A 22,077-nucleotide genomic window follows, 5' to 3' on the forward strand; every position below is an offset into this window, starting at 1 on the left:
GCCCTTCTGCATTTTGCCACTCGACGCGCCTAACCGGTTGCTGGCCCGCTGGCTAGTGGCCATCTTGGCGACGAAATCTACGACAACCACCGCTGGTCTGGTTGCTCCAGACTGGCCCTTGCTCCCCTCCAAAGGAGCAATCCCTCTGACCTTGCTGGTCAGAACCAACAGCTGATTTCCGAATCCTCCTGCAATTGCTTTTGCCAAGGCTTGTTTGCTTCGATCAAGTCGCCGACACCGCCGACAGCGAGAGCCTGCGTGGGACAGCTCGTGAGCCGACTCCTGGACGTCGTCGACCTTCAGGGACCACGTGGCTGCGGAGACAAGCTACCCCTCATCACCTGTTTGCACCCGACATCGCCTGGTACCCACCTGGTGCCACGCTGGTCACTGGCTAGTGACTGTGAACACTGTCCCCTCTGCTTACAGGTCTTCAACATCTCCGATCCACTCTTGGATCCACTGCATCTCTTCCCGACCGACCGCCTGCAGCATCTTTGTCCCAGGCTCAACGGAACAGATAGAAGAAACCCGACGCACTTTGAGGCCTATGCACCCGCTTCCTGTGGGTGAGGTAAAGCTGGTACTCCGGTGCCCATGTGTAGTATTACATCTCTAGTGCCTGTGTTCCAAATCTTAAGTTCCGAGGTCATCCGGAAGATTCCTTTTGCAGTAACCTTGTACTTTTTACGCACCCATTGAAACCTATGGGAGCACGCGTGTGACTATTTGCTCTGCACACGCCACCCGTGGACCTCCTGGTCACTAACTGACGTTAGCTCCTTGTAGGCCCAGCGATTCTAGAGGCCCTAGGCCTTTTCCCTTTTCTGTTCGTGGTACTTATACCACTATTTTAGTATATGGTTCGAGTGGCCACCAGGGCCTATCCATATAAAGTGCAACTTCTGTGTATTCTGTGATAATCTTGTTTGACGATTTGTGCTCCTGTGCTCATAAAGAGACTAGGGGTTACTTTGAGAAATAAATACATATATATTTTGAATATATATCTGTGTGGTGTCCTTTCATTGGTATAAAAGGGGGTTACTATTGGTAAAACAGCTTGCTTAACACGCTTCACGAGTTTAGCCTCAAAGACTGCTTAGCCTACGCTACCACTAGGGCAGCTAGTCCGAAAAGGTTGACTTACAACCACACCATAAGGGTTGCTTGGCATGGTACAAGGTGGTCACTAGAACTAGTGAACAGCATATACCAGGCCAACTTCTCACAGGCAGGAAATCTTGTCCAAGGTTTAGACTTCAACTCTAGAATATCTGGTCATCTTAAATTGCTCCACTGGCTTCCACTTCACAAGTGTTGTACTTTCAAGGTGCAATATATTCCATGAAGCTCTTTTCTCCCCTTCATCTTCAAACATGAACACCATGTTTACATGGTACCGACTCTCTGGGACTCTTCGCTTCATCTCTTCCTGTCTGTTACTTATTCCCAAATTCTGCTTGGCACCTACGGACAGAAGAACCATCTCTATAACTATGTAAAACATGGCACACCCTTCCTCTCTATCTGCGCTCGGACTCCGTTTATAACACTTCATAATGATTTAAAAATGTATTATTCAACTTGTAACTTGTTTCATTCTCTGTTTCATGAGCCTTGTCAGCTTATTCTGGTAAGCACCAGGAGACACTTATCCTGGGTATCTCTGTGCTTTACAAGGTAATATTTATTCATTCTTAGTCATAAAGGGGGGAACCACAATCCAGTGACATACATAAGGCCATGGTAGATGAAAATAAGCCAGAAGAAACAGCCCGACCAAACTGTAGTGTAGTAAGAACACTAGATGACAACCCAGAGGACACCCTGATGGGTACAATGCTAAAGAGGTACCGATGACATAAAATTCATCAAAAGACTAGGTAAAGCGGTACCTATGTAGGTGGTATCTGATAGTATAAGTGTAGCAAAAAGGCTGCAGAGCACTGTGCAGCCTCAAAGGCAAGGTATTTGGGTTCTGGAAACAGGTGTATTGCTACTGCATTGTGACGTAGGGTGTTTTAGAGAGGTAGGACGCAAAGTCTGTCTTAAATGGAGTAGAACTGTGAAGCTCCTGATGGATACTGGGATGTTGTTTCACATCCCAGGTGCATAGATGGAAAAGGCTTACTGCCTTGATTTTTCTTTTTTGCACTTCTTAGTCGCTCGTCTCATTGTGTTCTGGCTGTGCAGAGAACTACCGGAGAAAGTGAGCTTATCTGTCAGATAAGGACTGTGGTCGTGATTGCTTTGCAAAGGATGCAGCTACTTTTGAAGATGGTACAGGCCGGCAAGGGAAGACAATGGAGTTCTGTTAGGATGGAGGTGATGTGATCATATTTCTTTAGGCCCAGGATGAGCCAACCTGTAGTATGCCTTTAAGCAGGGCCAATTTTAAATCTGGGAGGCCATGAAGCAGGGTGTTACCATTTTAGAGATGCAATACTTTGAGGATTTGAATAGCAGTTCTGAAGTCGCTTTCTGGAAGAAACAGATTCACTTTTATTGGAAATGACAGCTGGAACCTGGCCATCTTTATTTCTTTGGCAATGTGTTCTTTCAGAGTGAAGTTGGTGACTGTTCTGATCTCATTTTTGCTAACCTTAAGGACTCTGCGCACTTTATCACTGCTAACTAGAGCTAAAGTGCATGGACTATCTCCTTAAAACATGGCAACATTGGGTTATCCTCAATTGGCATATTATATTTACCTAAAAGTCCAGAGTAAAATGGCATTACATGTGCCCAGGAATTGTAAATTAAATGCTACTAGTGGGTCTGCAGCAATGATTGACGACCACCCGCCTAAGTTGCCCTTTTAAAACATGTCTCAGGCCTGACATTGCAGCCTGTGTGTGAAGTTTGTAACTGCCATTTCGACCTGACAAAATACACCTCTTGCCAGGCTCAAACCTTCCTTTTTAATACATATAAGTCACCCCTAGGGTAGGCCCTGGACAGTCCAGCTGGTAGGGTGCAATGTATTTAAAAAGTAGAACATGTACTTTTAGGTTTTACATGTTCTGGGAAAGAAAAACTCTTAAATTCTTACACTCTTGCAAGGTTTATCTCTCCCATAGGATAACATTAGAGTTACTCTATTACATTTTATAAGTGTAATTGCCAAATAGTAAAAATAACCAGTTCACAATTTGCATTTCTGGAATCACAATTGAAAATCCTAACTTATGATAAAGTTGGATTTTAAATTACAATTCTGAAAATGCCACTTTTAGAAAGTTGCTGCGACAACAATTGATGGACGGAATGCTGAACAAAGTCAAACATTCATCCCCAGTCAAGAGATCTGGGTTAAATCCATCGTTCTTTTGCTCACTACACCATTTCAGTTTGTCCCCAGCCACATGCAAATCAGTTTTGACCCTGCTCCTCATGGGAACAGTCCAGCTCCTGGATGCTTGTTTACGGTCCAGGGAGGACCTTGCCTGGCAGTTGGGGCTGGACTGTTTCCATAGGGAGTAGGGTCAAGACTGATTTGCATATATATGGCTGAGAACAAACTGGAATGGCATGGTGAGCAAAATAAATTATGGAATTAGGCCCAGATCTCTGTACTGGAGGTGAATGTTTGAAATTGATCAGCATTCCTTCCATCAATTGTTATTTTTACTTTTAGAAAGTTGGCATTTTCCTGCATGAGGTATTTAGTGCCTGTAGCCAGTCTCTGGTCACATGACTGGGTGTAGCCGATTGCTGGGTTTTGTGCATTACTCCTAGACAGCCACTCAAAATAAGGAGCAAAGGTGTGGCTGGATGGGCCAACACAGGCAGGATGGGAGGGAGAAGCTGGTACAGCCCCACTTACACCTGAGTGGGCTGTGTCTGCCTCCACACAAAGGGCTGTATACCCCGTAGTTAGTCTGGAACCAGGACTGAGAAGGCAGGATGCCCGAGGGCTTCAAAGGGAACCCTCTAAAGGTTTCTCCCTACTTCAAAGACACAACTGGATATAAATACTGGACCTCAGACACCACCACTACAGTACAGGTCTTGATCTCTGGATACTCTGCCAGGAAGAACTGCTGTGCTGTTACAAGGTCTGCCACTCTGTTGAACTGCTGCTCTAAAAAAAACTGCTGCCCTGCTGTGCTGACTTGCTGTCCTCATGCCTGGGTGAGAAGAACTGGACTTGCATCTCTTAAACCCAGACTCCATAGTGACTCCTAGGGCTAGTTGGCTGGCCTCCTGATCTGAAACATCAGGGACATAACAGGTTCTCAACAACCTTGCATCTGCACTTGGACTCTGCCATCTGTGAGTCTACCCTGACAAGTGGTGCCTGTCAGCCATGGACCTTCGGAAGTGAGCTTAAGGTGCTCTGTCAGCCTCTGTGCATCCAGCGGAACCTACCAATCTCCTCTGCTGTGCAGCACAATCACAAGCAGAACCCATGCGTCACCCCTGCTGTGTGGATGAGACCAGTCGCAAAGATCCGTACTGCCATATCACTCCACACTGCAATCCAATCTCAGCGCAGACCTTCGCATCCCTTGTGGACTGCAGTCTTCACAACGATGCCAGACTCCACATCGGTGCCTTGCAGCAACTCGGAACCAACGCATCGCCCTGACTGCATGCTGCATCCTTGATGTCGGACTGCGCATCGCAAGCTCAGTCGATTAGATCCTTGACGACAATGCAGGACCTCAGATTGCAGCCTCTCCACATCTCAGAACCGATGCATCACTCCGGCTGCATGACACATCTGCGACACGTGTCCTCACAATACTCCGCAAACCAGGATTTAAGGTATTTTGTTAAGTGCGCCTAACTGGGTCCCTGTAGACAGCCAGCTCTCCATCGCAGTCAGCATGAACTTGTGAATTTGTCCCTTTCTGGCACCTCCAGATATCCACAGTTGGCACTTTATAGTTTTTGGAGCTATTTTGATCTAAATCTTTAAAACTAAATATCTTCAGTTCTATTAATTGGATTTTTGCCATTTTCGTCTTTTTTTATTTATTGAAGAAAGCTGTATATTTGCAAAATTGTATGGGATCTTTTTTTGTGTGGTGTTTTCATTATATTACTGTTTGAAGCGTTGCACAAATACTTTACACATTGCTTTCAAGTTAAGCTTGACTGCTCTGTACCACGCTACAAGAAGGTTGTGAGGTTTGCTTGTGCCTTACCCTGACAAGGATTGTGGTTGCTGCTTGACCAAATGGGGTTGAATGTTTGATTTCTTCAGCATTCCGTCCATCATTTGTTCTTTTTGCATCTGTCGCATTAAGTGGCAAGGGTATGCCCAGGCGTGGATTCCGTGCTTGCTACGCCACCAGATTCAGGCTACCCTGGCCTATGAGGGGTGATACCCTGAAACTGGTCCCAGGATGCTTGATTCTGGCCCACAAGAAGGACCTGGTCTGGCAGTTCGGGCTGGACTGTTCCCTTGGGGAGCAGAAGCAAGACTGATTTGCATATGGCTGGGTCTAAACTGGAATGGCGTGGCGTGCAAAAAACGTACAGTATTTCTTTTATTACATTTGGCCTTGGGGGTCCCCATACATTCATAGGGCTGCCAAAAACTATTTCGTAGGGAGAAAGTCCAATCCTACTATGTGGGATGGAACGAACAGATAACAGTGCTAAAGGCAAGGCATTTGGCCCATTAAGGCCAGTTGTTGCTTGTATCTTCGCAAGTTTCAACTTCAATGTGGCGTTGTACTTCTCTACTAGACCCGCTACCTGGGGATGATTAGCTGCATGAAACTTCTGGTTTACCCCTAAACCCTTCATTAGGTATTCTATTATCTGGTCAGTGAAGTGGGGGTCATTGTCACTCCATAGAACTCTACAAACTCCAAAACGGGGAAAGAACTCCTTTAGCAGAATTTTAGCTGTTGTCAAGGCTGTGTTGTCTTTGGTTGGATAAGCCTCCACCCACTTGCTAAAGGAACAAACCACTACTAATGCATACTTCAAATTATTACAGCGCTCTAACTGAATATAATCCATTTGAAGTGCTTCGAAGGGTACCTAGGGTGGAGAAAATCCACCAGTAAGCTTTAATACTCCCTTCCCGGATTATGCTGTAGACATATCATGCAATGTCTAACTAGATGCTCAGCTGTTTTCCGAATGTGATGATTATCCCAGACCTGTTCTAGTTGGGAGACGGTGTTTTAGCACTAATGTGAGCAGGTCCATGAGCCATGGTTACAAAGGGCAGTAAATAGGCATAAGGCAATTTCCATTTCGACATATCTTTGGACCTCCAACATCCTTCATCATCTAACTCCCCTTCCTTTTTCCATTCTGCTCTTTCTTGTTCAGTTGCTGACTGCTGTATTTCCTTGATCTCCGTATACATATTTTCCCATCTTTCAGCTTGGGATCGTGGTACATACATCCTACTCGTGTGTGTATTCGCAGTATTTCGTGCAACTTCACCTATGAAAGCACTTCCTTGTCCCACCTTGTCTGTAACTTTCTTGTGGGCACTACATTTGATAATGGCCACACTTTTTGGCAATGTCAAGGCAGTAAGGAGACTATTTACCAATTCGCCGTGCTGTATTTTAAAACCATGGGAGGTTTGGAAACCCCGTTCCTTCCAAAGCTTGCCAAAGTTGTGAGCCACACCAAATGCATACTGACTATACGTGTAAATGTTTACTGATAACCCTTGACTAAATTCACAAGCCCTCAAAAGCGCAATGAGTTCAGCAGCTTGGGCAGATTTTTGCAAAATACTGGCTGTTTCTACAACTGTTTGTAATGTGGTTATGGCATAGGATGCAGAGGTGGTGCCATCAGATAAGCTCAAACAGGAACCATCCACGAACAATTCTCCCTCAGGATCTAGCAAAGGTGTATCTTTAAGATCTACTCTTCCCTTGGTTTGTTCTTCTGTCAGGAAAACACAATCATGCAAATCATGAGATTGTTCAGCTGGTAAAGGTAACAATGTAGCTGGGTTCAATGTCAAACATCTCTTGAGTATAATATGGGGTGCCAAGAGCATAAGTTTGAATCCTGTGAGTCTAGCGCTAGTTAAATGTTGTGTCTTGGTCTGGTTAAGGAGTGCGTCTATAAACATAAGCTTGCTACTCAACACTATCCCTTCAGATTGTCGTATAGAGATGGCAGTGGCGGCAACCACCCTAAGACAGCCCGGAAGTCCTCTGGCCACTGGATCTAATACAGCCGAGTATGTTACCAGGGAGATCCAGTATGAGCTGACTAGATTTCTTACCAGCCTTCCTATCGAAGTCGGCTGCTATTATGGCAGCCCAGTCTCCTCCCAAATCAACAGCATGATCCTGTTTTCGAGTAAGTCGCCACATATCTGGTGGTCGGATCATACCAAAAAACATATTAATATCAGCTAAGGTCATGACGCAGGAATTAATAGCTGCCTGAACGTCATCATAAAATCCTCTAGGATTTTTCCGTATGTCCGGTAAGGAGGCCTTTAAAGTGAGTACATACGTCCTTTTCCAGGGTGTATATATCCAATTATACATAAAGTGGGCTCTAGCATCGGGACTATTGCGGTCATCATTATCTGCATTCCCTCTTGCGGCACCAAACTGGGGTGCGGCTTCCCTCATGGGTCTTATCCGTGGAGAGGAAAAAAGTTCATTACGATATCCAATTATCGTTGTTATGGCAGTGTTAACTCTACTTACAGGGAAGGCTCCTACCTGACACTGTCGACTACTGGCTCTAACATCATTGGGACAATTTTGTCCTGTAGTCATCTCCCATTGGACCATGAGTTGGTGAGAAAGCTTATTTAAGAGACAAAGAAGCTCGCCCTCAGAAAAATCCTGTATCTGATCTATCATTTCTTCTACCTCCATTTCTAGATCACACAACCAATTCAATACTATCAGCCTTATTGCATCCTGTCGTGACTGAGGTACAGCAGAACGAAGAATTCGAGGGCCGCGACAAGTACTGGAGGTACAGGATCATCGGCCATTTCGGGCGCAGTGGCTTGGGATGGAGGGGATAAAGGATGGATCTGTACTGGTTGGAAAATAGGGAGTTGGACAACCGCGGGTAGAGGAGGTGGAGCCGGAGGTACAGGGGGTGCGACATTTGGTGGTCCAGGGGGAAGAGGTGTCAAAGGTACATATGGGGATGGGGGTCGTTCAATCAATAATCCATCAATATCTGAATCTACATCTTCTTGGTGGACCTGAGCTGCTACTGTCGTCTGACTATATATTCCTTAGATATTAGCAATCTATGCTCTCGATCGAAACATTCCTTTTTCTCCTGAACTTCCTTATCCTTCAATCCCCTATACTTCTGATACTCTGTCTTCCCTTCCTGTTTCCTTTGTACCTTCTCTGCCTTGAGCTGCCGCTCCTTCACTTCTTTCCTCCACATACACAAACGGTCAAACATAGCTGGCGTAACTTCCTTTACAAACAATCGTTTTTCTAAGTGCTCAAGTTTATGAGGGTCCATGGATCCCCTTTTGTATATTTGTTCCACAATGTATTATACATGATGGGACAAATACCATATTTGATGTACATCTCAAAATTCGGCGTACCTTCCGGTGGCGCCGGCTGACTTGCTTCCAAAATGATCTGCTTATCGCAGCAACAAAAATTCTAAAGTGTGCTAATTAGAGGCATGTTATATAAGATATAAAAACTTATAAACAGAGAGAGAAAAAATGTTCTCACATTACCTGTAAGAAAAAATGTTAATCAATACAAATAGCAAATTCCAAAAAAGTTCCAAACAGATTTCAAACAAATGGCAAACAAATTCCAAATAACCATAAGAACTGGTTCAATACAAATCTACCTTATTCGTAGTCTTCAACTCCCACCTGTCGATCCTCCATGATCCAAAAGAATGACCGTCCGAGGGCCCCAGTCGAGGTTAGCAGCCGCCGGGAAGATCAGAGTCGGAGAGCTGAAAAATCACCTTGGACACGAGAACTAGTCTCTTGAAGTGGTGCGCTCCTCAGTGAAGTTCATCTTACCTACACGATCTCCTTCCTCGGTCTGACTGCAGGCCTTCGATGGGGTCCCACATTGGGCGCCAATTTGTGGAAGCAAAATTTATTAAAAAACCCACTGGTGCAGGGTCAACCTTCGTCCACGGATTCTAAACAAGTGAGGCGGATTCGACACTGGAGTGAAGTACAAACCAAAGTTCATTTATTAGCATTCATGAATGGGGCCTTGTCCGACAAACACCATAGAGATACTCAAGGAGGAAGCACACTGAATGATGGTTACATGCAGTGCTTAATTTGTAAAGAATGAAGTACAGGTGCTCAAATGTTTGTCAAAGGCCGCACTCACTTTCCTCGGCTCCACCCACTTCCTCCACTGGCTCCATCCACTTCCTCTGGGCCACTGGAATTTTGTGTCAAGGAAGGGCCAAATTATGCAGCAGGGTTGAGTAAATAATGCGGGAAGAAAAGGCAAATTATATAGCACAATGAGGGACCTTTTATGATACTTCATTATTTTGTCAGTTTTACACTTGTTAATACTTCCTGGGCATTGACTGCACCTTATTAGTATCAGTTTAACACAAAAATATAGCAATAAGCAAAAGAAAGGTGGTTAGTCAACCTTTGCAAAGTGCCTTCAACTACTCAGCAACATCTGTTGCTTGCATGTTCAATAACTTTTTAACCAATTGAGCGAGAACATTTTTTTGTTGAAAAAGGCAACCCATGAAGCATATAATACATTATGTGGCAAATGCATCTGCACCAGGAGGCCCTAGCCGAGTCAATAAAACAACAGAAAGAATTTGATCCTCTGAATTTGCCATATATGCTTGCAATATTCCGTCACATCGTATTCTGTGAGGGGATATGTCACAGGATCTCTCTATTTAATGCTGTACCATCGGCAAAAGTAAAGACAGGTAAAATAATATTATCACCTTTGCAGTGTCCCTTGGCAATACACAGGTATGCCAGCTATCAATCATGCTAATCGCACTCTAGTCTGGAACCCCCTGTCAACATGCTGAGAAACAAAGGGGCAGTGACAGGGTTACAATACTCAGAGGGTCACACAGATCACCTGCTTTATTTTAGGAGACAATTGCGAGCAGGCTTAGTCTCAATGTTTGACTCTCTTCATGGAACAGTCATGCCTCTTTGTCTAGTGGAAACAACGAGAAACCATGCATTTTCCAATCCACCCAGCCGTTGATGATGATGAACCACTGAGGCATTAACTGTGAAACATACACATTTAGGTATCTGTGTGTATGCACACATTTACCATAACATCGAGCGAAGAGTACTAACCGAGAATCTGTGGGCAACACTGCACTCACTGAAAGACTGTGTAGAGTGCTGGAATTAAACAAAAGGGTGACGTAAGATTCCCACCTTCCGGAGTGCTTTGCCAGAATGAACCTATGGCTTAGATGACTTGCTGGCATATCTGAACTCGGAAAGTGGGAAGACATCGAATCCCACTTGATAAACTGACATTTTTGGTCACACAAGGGCCCAGGGGGATTTAATCAAGATTTTGAACACTATTAGGCAGCAGCACTGTAACACTCATTTTGTTACAGTGGGCCGATTTTGGTAAAAAACATAAATAAATAGGCCCCAGTAACAAAACCAGCCCATTTTAAAGCTAGCCCAGCTCCCGCCCTTCCAGGCTCCCGGCGTTGATTACTACTTACTCTGTTACATAACACTGCTGCAGTTACAGACCGTCCCTGCCTTATTAGGAGGCCTGCTGTTCTGCTGCACACTGCATACTACACACTGCTTCAAATAATAGTGCATTCTCTCCGAACTGCAGTGTGGTCATGATGATAAGGCGGGCGGGAGTGGACTCTAAAAAGGTTACGCTTGGTTACGCTTTACGCACGCTGTCACAGCAGCTCCAAAGGACCAAATCCACCCAAATCACTGTACCGCTCACCGGCAACACTGACTGAAGGCATGGATTTGTTATGGGCGAAGCACACTTCACTGGAAAGACAGAGTGTGAGTAAACAACAGTAGATTATATTCGTGTGTCACAGTGACACACATGCAGTCATTCAGGGTTGATGTGAGTTGGCAGTGGCAGGCACTCAGGTCTAGACCCGGCCTGATAAATAAGTGCCAGTGCTAAGCACCGGAAAGCCCCAGCACAAATTAAGCACTGGTTACATGGGTTTTTATAGCAAAAGATCACAAACAAGGGACGCCCAGGGGGTAAATAGAGCTTTGGGAAGAACACACAAATGAAGAAACGGTAAGAATTAACAGCCTTAGTGTCTTGCGCAATCGTCACATCCTGAGGCTGCACAACAAGATATGCTATCTGGGTTAACTTTATTTAAGGCCTCCTACCTCTCCTTCTGAGATTCCGCACTCTTCTACTAGGAGAGGCACCCTCAGAACTCAAAACTGTCAGAATGCTGGAATCCGCCCTCCCACACAATTCTCCCACCAGTTAAGGACCGCTCTCCTGCAACTGGTCTCCCAACCTAGGATCTAAACCCTCAGGTTGAACCGGGGTCAGAGGCAAGGACTCCCTCCCTCTGCACCCCCTTCCAGAGTTCTGCACCCTCCCACCTGGAGTGTAACCCCCAGAAGACAAAACGGTAGGGACACTGGTTACAGATATCCTTTCCTCCAGGTCAGGCAGAACCTGAACCTGGCCTCCCAAGCCAGGGACTACACCCTGCGGTTGAGCACTTGCCTGGCACACCAGGACTTCCGGGGGAGCACACAGCCCGCCCCAAGGGTAACACATACCTCGTGTGTTGCGTGACAGTCTGCCTGACGCTGATCTTCTGACCCCTGTCCATCTAACAGTGCACGAAGGCCCCCCCAAATCAGGAGTGGTGTCACCATGGTCACTCCTAGGAGGCTCAACCCTTATGGCGGGCCCCTGACCCACTGGTTCTCCCACTGGTGATTCTCTCCCCCTCTCACCCCTCCATCTGGACTCCTGCACCCTCCATTTAGGAGTGGCGCCGCCAGACACCAGAATTGGTGAAGCTCTGCTTACAGTTCTCCTGACACTAGGAGATCCCCCTCAACGGCTGGCCTACCAGAACAGCCTAGGCTCCCCACCTGGTGTTCCCTTAGGGGACCCTCCAGGCCCAGAGACTGGGTTTCGGGCAAATTGAGATGCATCCCATTCTCACTCCTTCTCTGCGGAGACATCATGTGAGCCCCTACACCCCTCCCACTACACCGGGACCTATCTGGGCTACTAAGAACCTTTCCCACCACTCTTGGTTGGGAAATACCTGAGCCACTCCCCTTAGGGTCCCTCCCAAATGCCTTCTCAGACCCTCGGGCACTCAACCAGAGCTCTGCCTCTCGTGCAAGCTCCCTGGGATCAGAAAACTTGCAGGTGTTGGTGTAACCTTGGAAACCAACAATGAAACATGTTTTTCCAGTTATACACTGTGTGAGGGCAGTGGTAAGGAGGGTCAGGGGGGAAATATCCTTATTTCCTTAGGGATTAGGATAGGTTTGGGCTTTGGGAAGGGTATGTGGTTGTGTCTGAGGAGAAGGAAGGGCGCGAAGGGGGATGCGGTCCTGGGCCTGGGGAGGGCAGATTTGTATATTGATACAGGGATGAAAGGACTCACGTGGGAGTTGCACATGTTTCAAAATGGGAAAGTATCAATTATGGCTGTTAAATATATTTTCATATGCAGAGATCTAACTCTTTTTGATGACTGAGAATGATGGTCGGGGTAGCCAGGGTATTCATTTTCACAGTGGGAACGTGGACAGTTTGAGAGCAGCCGCCAAGTTCCGTTATGTTAAGGAAGAGATTAACTTCCTTAAACCACAGCTGGTATGCTTACAGGTGACCCATTTAATCTTACAGGAGGTTATTAAAGTTGAGAAGTTAGGCTACAAGATTTTGGCCGCTGCTGGCAGTGAAAGGTCAGTGGCCGGGGGTTGGACTACTCGCAAGTAACAGTGAGTGGTCCGCCACTCAGGTTATCACTGACATGAGGGTCGCTGGCTGATCGCTTAAATAATGAAAGCTAATTTTCAACTCACGTTCTGTGGGTCTTATGCTCCCAAACATGGATGATCCCTCTATTTTTAACTTCCTGCTTTTGGAACTGAGTTTGTGGAATGGGCCGATTATAATATGCAGGGACTTTAGTATTGGAACCTCGTTTAGAATCAACTTCTGAGAGCAAGGTAGCTACCAGACGGATGTCTGCTTTTAACCAGCTGATGGATTCACATGCCCCTCAGGACGTGTGGCAGGCTTGTTGGGAGGTTGAGCCAGCCTTTACATTCTATTGAGCCCCACATGATATGATGTCACAGATTGATCTGATTTTAGCTAGTCGTTGTATCATCTCGACTCTCGGGATTAAGAGACACCTGTGAATTGTTTCAGACCATTGCGCTTTTTTCGCAGTTTGTTAGACATAACTCCACCTTGGGCGGGATCCTTCCCTCATGTTGGACATTTGAAATTATTAAGGCATACAGCTCATATTAAGTTCATGGTTCTTGCTTTAAAATAATATTCGTATTCAATAAAGGTTAAGCTTTACTCACTATTGTTTGGGATGCATTGAAAGCTATGATTGGGGGACAGATGCACCGAATTTTTGTGATAGAAGAGTATTGTTTAGATCCAGTCTTATTTTGTTATAATATGATTGTGCATTATGCTGAAAGGTGGGTGGAGGTCATATGATGGATGGGATATGTCATGTGTAAAGCTTAGACATGCAAACTTAACAGATGTAACTATGCTAATGTACAGCTAATTTGTGATTCATACATATTATTTACCTACTGTTTTGAATGGTGTTTTCTAAGATGATGTACCACTTTCTATCTATGTTCACAATTACGAAATCTTTAATAAACAGATCAAACAAAAAAAAACAATGAAACATGTGCTCTCTGACAATCAGATTGAACAGCCCTTTAAAATTGTTTGCCGTGCTACCCATCACCCAACCATCTAGTGCATTACAACACTCATCCACAAACTCCCCCAAGACTGGTGAGACAGTTTCCTACTGCCCCTGAACCTCAACCTATACCGCTCAGGTGTGACACCCTCTTCCAGGAAACTAGGTACCATGGTCTGGGATTGGGACTTCCTACAGTGGAATCTCTTTTTCTGCCACCACTGGACCCCACCCTCACTGATGAATCCAGACCACTAAAACTACACTCACAGGACGTATCCTCAAGAGCTAGCTTTCTCTGGCAAAGGCACTCTCTGCCCCCGCCATCCTCACGTGAACTAAGGCTCTCTCAACCTCAGCCTTTTTCTCCTCCACACCCAGCTGCGCTATCTCGTTGGCATTCTCCAGTCTGAGCCTTTCCAAAGCCAGCTGATGCTCCCTTTCTTCCCTCCTATCCACCCACTCCTCTGGGGACAGGGAAAGGGATGGGGCACTGCCCCCGGCACTGAACCCAGCAAGCGACTCCCTCTCTACGGGGTCCTCACTACCTACTGGCGTACCTGCCCTGTCATTTTCTCCCTCCTGCTCAGATTCTCCAGGGCCACTGCCCTCTAGGGGTGCTGGTCGGGGACCCTCTCTCTCAGAGACCTCACTGCTCTCGGGGTCCTCCTTCCCAGTCTCCTTCCTCACCCGGTTTTTGGATATCCAACAAGCCAACACGACCTCCCGCAGTTACACCTTCCTGGCAGAGCTAACCACCTGTCACCCAAGATCCCTACAGAACCTCTTTAGGTCCTTCACCATATACTTATGCAACATGTTTACATTAAATGCACTTTCTGTCACAACAACTGCTGGATCACTGAGGTGAGACATGACTGACACTTAAAGGGTGACCAAAAATTTAGAAGAGCAGGAAAACAGTATTAAAATGACACTTTCAGGAGAAATAAAAATCAGGAGAAAAAAATCCCAAACATGTGATTTATCTAAACTGTAGAGTTCGTAGTGCAACCAGGTGTCGCTGTGGTACTGCGCAAACGCAAGTCCTATCCTCACCACTGACAACCAATGTTAGAAATGGAATTTCTGGTTGGATAGGGCATGTGCCTAAGCCAGGCAGAGACCACTACTCTAGTCAGGGCAAGGGAGTTACACGCTGAAGATAACCTCTGCTCACCCCCTTGGTAGCTTGGCAGAGCAGTCAGGCTTATCCCAGAGGCAATGTGCAAAGCGTTTGCGCAACACACACTCACAGCAGCGACACACTAGGCACTTCACAAAAGAAACTCCACACAAGGTTATATCAAAAATAGCCTTTGTATTACTCATAAAACACATTAGAACACAATCACATATATACCTGCGCCACCTGGCACTAGGTATGACTTTACAGGGAATATATACATGACAGGGCCAATCGGGCCATTGTCATAACCATTAGAACTCACAAGTAACGAAATAGAAACAACCAGTAATTACTGGCAATAGTGCACTTAGCATAAACACATTAGGCAAAAAACATCATCAGCAATGCTTCATTTCCATAACACCTCATGCCCCTCTTAGGCATACATCCTAATCAGCGCCAGTGCACCGTAATCATTGATAAGGTGCACATATCACCCAGGGGCTGTACACCCACCCAAAACACAAAGCAAGCACAAGGCCGACTAGCCTGCTCCTCGAGAGCCCATCTTGGGCTTCCCCACAATGCCCTCTGTCCCCAAAGTCATGGCTCTCCTAACACAAGGCCTCCAAACTGCCCCCCTGGCTGCAGATGCAGCCACCACAATGACAAAGACAAAAGGGGGCGGGGGTGCAACTCACCCTCGGTTCCAAACAGGAGTGCCCCCACGTTGCAGCTGCCTGCAATCCGGCGGTGCAGCTGTGACGATAATCAAAACACACAAGATGATGGACGGAATGTTGCACATTGGCAAAACATTCACCCCCAGTCACAGATCTGGGTTTAATCCATCGTTACTTTGCTCATCACGCCACCCCAGTTCAGACATGGCCATATGCAAATCAGTCTTGACCCTGTGCCTCATAGGAACAGTCCAGCCCGAACTGCCAAGCCATGTCTTCCCTGGACCAGAAACAAGCATCCTTGACCAGTTTCGGGGTTTTACCCCTCTTCAGCCAGGATAGCTTGACTCCAGTGGCGTAGTGAGCACGGGACCCACGTCTGGGCATACCCTTCCCACATAGGGCGAACAGCAAAATACACAAGATGATGGACGGAATGTTGCACATTGGCAAAATATTCACCCCCAGTCACAGATCTGGGTTTAATCCATCATTATTTTGCCCACCACGCCACCCCAGTTCAGACATGGCCATATGCAAATCAGTCTTGACCCTGTGCCTCATATGAACAGTCCAGCCCGAACTGCCAAGCCATGTCTTCCCTGGACCAGAACCAAGCATCCTAGGACCGGTTTCGGGGTTTCACCCCTCTTCAGCCAGGATAGCTTGACTCCGGTGGCGTAGTGAGCACGTGACCCACGTCTGGGCATACCCTTCCCACATAGGGCGAACAGCAAAACACACAAGATGATGGACGGAATGTTGCACATTGGCATAACATTTACCCCCAGTGACAGATCTGGGTTTAATCCATCGTTATTTTGCTCACCACGCCACCCCAGTTCAGACATGGCCATATGCAAATCAGTCTTGACACTGTGCCTCATAGGAACAGTCCAGCCCGAACTGCCAAGCCTTGTCTTCCCTGGACCAGAACCAAGCATCCTAGGACCGGTTTCGGGGTTTCACCCCTCTTCAGCCAGGATAGCTTGACTCCAATGGCGTTATGAGCATGGGAACCACGTCTGGGCATACCCTTCCCACATAGGGCGAAAAGCAAAACACACAAGATGATGGACGGAATGTTGCACATTGGCAAAACATTCACCCCCAGTCACAGATCTGGATTTTATCCATCGTTATTTTGCTCACCACGCCACCCCAGTTCAGACATAGTGATATGCAAATCAGTCTTGACCCTGTGCCTCATAGGAACAGTCCAGCCCGAACTGCCAAGCCATGTCTTCCCTGGACCAGAACCAAGCATCCTAGGACCGGTTTCGGGGTTTCACCCCTCTTCAGCTAGGATAGCTTGACTCCAGTGGCGTAGATGCTTGTTTTCAGTCCAGGGAGGACCTGGCCTGGCAGTTCAGGCTGGACTGCTCCCATTGGGCACAGGGTCAAGACTGATTTGCATATGGCTGGGTCCAAACTGGAATGGCATGGTGAGCAAAAAAACGATGGATTTAGGCCCAGATCTCTGTACTGAGGCGAATGTATGACATTGTTCTGCATTCTGTCCATCAATAGTCCTTTTTTGCATTTGTCACCCCGTGTGGGACAGGTATGCTCAGACGTGAGTCCCGTGCTCTCCATGCCACTGGAATCAAGCTATCCCGGCTGAAGATTGGTAAAACCCCGAAACTGGTCCTAGGATGCTTGTTTTCAGTCCAGGGAGGACCTTGCCTGGCAGTTCGGGATGGACTGTTCCCATTGGGCACAGGGTCAAGACTGATTTGCATATGGCTGGGTCCAAACTGGAATGGCATGGTGAGCAAAAAAACGATGGATTTAGGCCCAGATCTCTGTACTGGGGTGAATGTATGACATTGTTCTGCATTCTGTCCATCAATAGTTCTTTTTTGCATTTTTCACCCCGAGTGGGACGGGTATGCTCAGACATGAGTGAGTCCCGTGCTCTCCATGCCAGTGGAATCAAGCTATCCTGGCTGATGAGGGGTGAAACCCCGAAACCGGTCCTAGGCTGCTTGTTTTCAGTCCAGGGAGGACCTGGCCTGGCAGTTCAGGCTGGTCTGTTCCCATTGGGCACAGGATCAAGACTGATTTGCATATGGCTGGGTCCAAACTGGAATGGCATGGTGAGCAAAAAGACGATGGATTTAGGCCCAGATCTCTGTACTGGGGTGAATGTATGACATTGTTCTGCATTCTGTCCATCAATAGTTCTTTTTTGCACGTGACGATAATCAGGCACCAACAGTGTGCCTCACAAGCCCCACTCAACGGGGCCTTTCCTCTCCTCGGCCTCCTCCACGGGAGGCTCTCTGCTCCAGGCGAAACAACGGGAAGAGGCAGGGGGAGAAACCTAGCAGGCTACGGATCTTCCTCCGGCTGTACCCAGAGCCCGTCCACAGACAGGCTCAGCAGCACGCGAAGCTCTAAGCGGCAACACGGGAGCCCTGCCCACCCTCAGGCACAGGCTTGCCTGACTTCCAGCACTGGCTCTGTTCCCTCTGGCTTTCCCCGCCCAAGGTCTGGCGCTCCTCGCCTGGCTTTTGGTTTTCACAGAGCGAAGCCTCCGCGACCTCTTGGCCCCAGCAAGGCAGCTCAACACGCTGCACGGCCACGTGCTCAATGCGCAGATTGCAACCTCCACAGCAGAGCAGCCTTCCACTCGGGCTGCTAGAAGAATCGGTGGAGGAATACAGCGCTCAGCCGTCCTCCCCCATGGAACACGAAACAGGGAGCTGGCAGCGCTCTTTTTACAGGCTTGAAAGCAGAAGTCCCCTTCTTGGGCTCCAAGGGCAATAAAGATAAAACACTCAGCCCGACGCTACGTCCAAAGTTCCCTAGGGTAGAGCTGAAAACAGGCAGGCCAGCATGTAGGAGCCCCAGAAGGCAGCAGCTGGGTCCCACAGCCGTTCCTCCTAATGCCCAGTAGTACTTCAGCTTCAAGCAGGTAACCACAAACATGGGGTCACAGCCCTAATATTTATACTGCCAATGTCTTTGTTCTCCCCCTGGCACATGACTCTGTACCTGATCTAAACCAGTTCTGGGGGGCACTTGAAAACATATTTACAGTGCACAACAATCTCCGTTATTAGTGTAGGCTCTAGCCCCAGACATACCACAGGGGGCAGAGCCAGCATTGTGTAAGGCAGGCACAGTCCTATTCAGGTCCAGGTGCTACTCCTCCCACTACTCCAAATGCAGATCGGCATATTCAGCCTAGCGCTGACTCGCCCTGCCCCTCTGGAGCTACTGCACCTCCCCGGCCCCTGTCACTTCAGAGCCAGACATGCAATACACAACAGGCAGGCACAAGGACACACAGCACACAGAAACGCCCACTTCTAAAAGCGTTACAACAAACAAATGATGGACGGAATGCTGACAATGCATACATTCTCCCCCAGTCAAGAGATCTGGGTTAAATCCATCGTTCTTTTGCCCACTACACCACCCCAGTTTAGACATGGATTTAGGCCCAGATCTCTGTACTGGGGTGAATGTATGACATTGTTCTGCATTCTGTCCATCACCACCCCCTTTTGTACCACTTCTAAAAGCGGCATTTCTAAAATAGTCAGAATAAATCTGCGAACACCATTACCAGCATTTATTACCACTATTCCAAATATACCAAACTTGATCATGCTACTCCTCTCTTGTGAGGAATTGCCACTGAAACACATATCAGGATACCCCCAATGCATTCCTATGAGAGGGCAGCCTCACAGTACTGAGACACCAAAATGGCTGTTTGTCACTACCAGCACATGACACAAAGCTAAGGCACATCTCCTACCTTTTATCTAAAGCGCACCCTGCCCATAGGGCTAGCTAGGGCCTATCTTAGTCATGCTGACTGATATGTAGTAAAAGGGGAGTCACAGAAGTGGCAACCACTTTATGTGGCACGTCACAGCGGCAGCAAACTGCGTGCGCAGGCCCTGCAATGGCAGAGGCCTGAAACAGGTTTGAAAGGCTACTTTGGTGGGTGGCGCAAGTAGCGCTGCAAGCCTACCAGTAGCATTTAATTTACTGGCCCCGGGTATCTGAGATACCACTTTAAAAGAGACTGATAGGTAAATTAAATACGCCAAACAGGTGTAGACCAATCTTACCACGTTTACCATGGAGAGCACATGCACTTTAGCACTGGACAGCAGTGATAAAGTGCCCAGAGTCCTAAAACCACCAACACCTGGTCAGAAAAAATACCAGGAGGAAGGCAAAAAGTTCAGGGATGACCATGGAGAAGGGGCCTAGTCCAACAATGACTAATAGCTTTCTCCGCTTCAATTAACATCATGCTGCTGACAGAATTAATGCATAAGGTGCTCCTGAACAAGATGTTTTTCTCCCCATTGTGCCACCTAGCATAAGTTCCACCAGCTACCTTCCATTCCCTTGTGATAAGTATAACTGAACTGTTGGTAACTCAAAAGGCCTAGCGCTTTCACAACAACACCATGGGTAACCCCATCAGTAAAAATGTCCTGCAAAGCTGCCAGCCCAGCCCACTTTTTTTTCTCCTGCCCATCAAGTGGCCATAAGCCAAGGCCCCTGTGCTTGTCTCTTTTTACAGAAATGGCACGCACTAACTGCCAAAAGGGAGGATTTACAGTTTTCCTTGTATGGTACATATGACTTGGCTCAATTGTCATACTTAAGGCAGATGTTGATTTTGAAAGGAAAGAAAATAAGACCCACGGAGTGGGAGTCATTTTGGATGTGGGATTTGACTTTGCAGGATTTGCAGACGACTAGTGAAGTGAAGTAAAAAGTGCATAAGGAGTTGTTGGAGTTGAGAAAAGGATTATTAAAAGAGGTGGCAGATAGAAAAACAAGAGAAAACTGGAGAGAACGACAACTAGATGTTACTGGGGGTTTCCCTTGCATTCCCGTGGCAAGTGGGACACAGCCAGAGGGTAGATGAGGACACAGTGCTGGAGGACATAATAATGGGTAGTATGAGGAGCCCACCACCGGCTCCCCTGCCAAACACAGGTTGCATGTCAACATACTCCACCTCAGGATCACAACCAACTAGGTGATCTGCAGCCGAGAAGGCTGAGAGTCGTGCTCTGACCTTTCCCTTGTAACAATAAGAGGGAAAGTGGCCGATGCGGCCACCAAGCTCAGTGAAAAGCCTAACAAGGTGCTAAAAATATGTGACGAGAAAGGCATAGCACCAGCTACGAATTATTAACCATGGGTGGAAACAATAGTTTGACGACAGATCAATGTACCATACGCTAAGGGTCTGCGCACCTTAATATGGGACAATTGTACCTACGCACACCACACAGCTCATGATATTGTAGCTATGGAACAGGAATGTAGCCTACAAGGCCGCAAAAATAGCCTGGTTCGCCAAAGCTCAAACACCGCCACACCGGCATCATCCCCGGTACCACAGAAGAAACATTTGTTAAGAAGCAATGGCTCAGAATGTCCAACACTTCCAGATGAATTGGTGGAGGGAAAAATACAAGTTAATACATTCACAACAGCATATACCAGATCATACCAGGAAGCAGTACTGTCATTGGCACGAGCAGCTATGATGAATAGGGGTCCTGAGGCGCACTGTGCTTATGCACAGCATGCCAATGCCCTAAATACAAAAGGAGCACAGGCACACCCTCCCCTGCCACAAAAATACAAGTGAGATATAAATAAGTTTAGCTTTACGGATTCTGAGCTACCATCTTTGGAGAATGCCATGGTTGAGGACACACTGAGCTACGCAGTAGACAAGCTGCATCAGTGGAAAGGGTTAGCTAGTTCTCTGGCAGTCAGAAAAGTAGTACACACATTGGCACCATCAGAAAACACCTACCAAGTCATTATAAAACCTACCCTAATAATGCCCATACGGGAAGTACCTCCACCGGGGAACAACCTTTACAACGCAACTTTTACAACGCACTACACTTACAACGCATTTTTTACAACGCACAATCCATTACAACGCATGACATTACAACGCATGACACTACAACGCATTTTTAAAAACTACATTTACAACGCATTCCATTACAACGCATACTACCATTACAACGCATACCATTACAATGCATCATATAGTAATTTTTACCCCTATACTATCCAACACTTACCCTACTGTTGCACCCCCTGGAGTTAGAATAGTAATTTTTACCCCTATACTATCCAACACTTACCCTACTGTTGCACCCCCTGGAGTTAGAATAGTAATTTTTACCCCTATACTATCCAACACTTGCCCTACTGTTGCACCCCCTGGAGTTAGAATAGTAATTTTTACCCCTATACTATCCAACACTTACTCTACTGTTGCACCCCCTGGAGTTAGAATAGTAATTTTTACCCCTATACTATCCAACACTTACCCTACTGTTGCACCCCCTGGAGTTAGAATAGTAATTTATA

General features: G+C 46.8%; 1 protein-coding gene across 1 annotated transcript in view; it reads right to left on the minus strand.

Moving 5' to 3' along the window:
- Positions 1-1,240: 1,240 nt before the first annotated feature.
- The window catches only part of LOC146799281 (uncharacterized), a 94,577-nt gene continuing 73,740 nt past the window's right edge, over positions 1,241-22,077 (minus strand). Inside the window, exon 2 of the transcript XR_014968879.1 lies at positions 1,241-1,470. The gene's annotated coding sequence lies outside the window, so the exon portion shown is untranslated. The remainder of the gene's footprint in view (positions 1,471-22,077) is intronic.

The sequence above is a fragment of the Triturus cristatus genome, chromosome 9 (assembly GCF_964204655.1).
Source record: "Triturus cristatus chromosome 9, aTriCri1.1, whole genome shotgun sequence".
Taxonomy (NCBI): domain Eukaryota; kingdom Metazoa; phylum Chordata; class Amphibia; order Caudata; family Salamandridae; genus Triturus; species Triturus cristatus.